Below are 2,105 nucleotides of genomic sequence, written 5' to 3'. Positions count from 1 at the left end.
ATCCTAGACAATCTGGAAAGCTAAGAATCGTTCCCAGGATTTGGGGACATTTGTGCGCGGCGCCATCTCTTGGCGGTAGTAACGGCGTCCTGCCATAAGTGAATGGGAAATGGGCGAAAAAAAATAATCTCTCTTGAAAAAAGCAAGCTATCAAAAACGACTCGGGGCTCTATACAGTAGAGACCTACTGGAACATTTGTTAAATTGCAGTATTGCACTACAAAGCGTGTGGCTTCCCAGGACAATTGAACACCACCCATTAAAACACATGGGGCCCCACTGTAAAGTTTTAAATACTCTGGGAAGCCACGTGGTTTGTGGTGCGACACTGTAATTTTAACAGAATGTTCAAATAAGTCTATACCGTATAGACCGGGAGTCGTTTTTGACAACTAACTTTTTTCGTCAGATATAATTTTCTTTCGCCAATCTCCAATTCAGTTACGGCAGGCCACCGCAGTCACCGACGAGATGGCGGCAGGTGCATATGTCCCTAAATCCTGGAAATGAATCAGCTGAACGTTTGCTAACGCTACGTATATCCTGGCATAGCCGAGCTAAGCCATTGTAATTTTTTTTGCGGAATGGCGTGCTTCTAAAGAAAAACTTCTCGCCACTCCGGGCCAACTACCTCCTCGTAGCACCTTCATCATTACGTCCAGAGATTCTGGAAGCTTTACACGACGACCCAATGGCTGGACACCTTGGTGTTTCCCGCACGCTCGCAACAATACAAGACATGTACTACTGGTCTCACCTCACTACCGACGTCACCCACTACGTAAAGACTTGCCGAGACTGTCAGCGACGGAAGACACCGCGGACAAGGCTAGCCGGACTTCCTCAGCCGACCGAGCCACCGGCCATTCCAGCAAATCGGGATGGACCTACTGACGGCCGACGCACTATTCGCCGCGTTTCCGACGTCGACTTCCGGAAACAAATGGATCGTCGTAGCTACCGACTACCTTACCTGATACGCCGAAAAAGGGCCCTGCCCAAAGGCATTGCCGCCGAGGTAGCCAAGTTCTTCGTTCAGAACATCGTCCTGCGTCATGGCGCCCCAGAAGTCCTCATCACCGACAGAGGTACGGCCTTTCTGCTGACCTTACTCAAGCGATCTTTAAATACAGCAAAACAACATCGCCGGGCCGCCCGTTTAAAAAACACCGACAGACCAATGGCCTCACCGCGCGTCTAAATAAGACCATCGCCGACATGCTGGCCATGTCGTCGACTTCGAACGCGACGTGATATGGCATCCTTCCGTACGTTAGCTTCGCATACAACACGGCCGTGCAAGAAACGACGCAAATGACGCCATCAATTCGCCATACAAGAAGGAACCTATACGCCATACAAGGAAGAACCCGGCAATGAGTTCAACGCCGTGCTACCCACGTCACCGACGAAGAAAACCTCGACGCGACTGTCTACCTTCAGCGCGCCGAAGAAGCCCGACAACTCGCCCGCCTACTCAAGGAATCAGCAGACGGCCGGCATCCTTGGTTACAATCTTCGACGACGCTTCGCGGAGTACTAGCCCGGCGACCGTGTTTGGGTCTGGACGCCGATACGCCGACGTGAGCTTAGCGAAAAAACTCCTTCGGGCTACAAGGCTCCTCGACGTCTCGGCGCTCTAGACTACGAGGTCATCTCGACGGCATCACGAACTCTCAGCGCCGCCGCGCAACGACTTGAAGTCGTCTATGTCGTGCGCCTTAAGCCGCTTTTTTTTCGTCCGCCGCGGTGATATAGCGGTTACGGTCTCGGCTGCTGACCCGAAGGTCGCAGGTTCGATCCCGACCGCGGAATTTCGATGGAGGCGAAATGGTAGAGGCCCGTGTACTTATTTAGGTGCACGTTAAAGAACACAAGATGGTCGAAATTTGCGGAGCGCCCTACTACGGCGTCACTCATAATCATTCGTGGTTTGGGACGAAACCCCAGATGTTATGTTAGATTAAGCCGTTTTATACGCGCTAGCGAACCTTAGCACTGCTTTTTCCTTTATCATTGTACTTTATTTGTATATGCACTTTTTCCCCTTCCACATTCTGTTACGAGCAAGGGGGCAATGCCACGCGCGCTTCTTTTGCTATGTT

This window comes from Rhipicephalus sanguineus, chromosome 10, assembly GCF_013339695.2.
Source record: "Rhipicephalus sanguineus isolate Rsan-2018 chromosome 10, BIME_Rsan_1.4, whole genome shotgun sequence".
Classification (NCBI taxonomy): Eukaryota; Metazoa; Arthropoda; class Arachnida; order Ixodida; family Ixodidae; genus Rhipicephalus; species Rhipicephalus sanguineus.
This window is presented reverse-complemented; position numbering follows the sequence as displayed.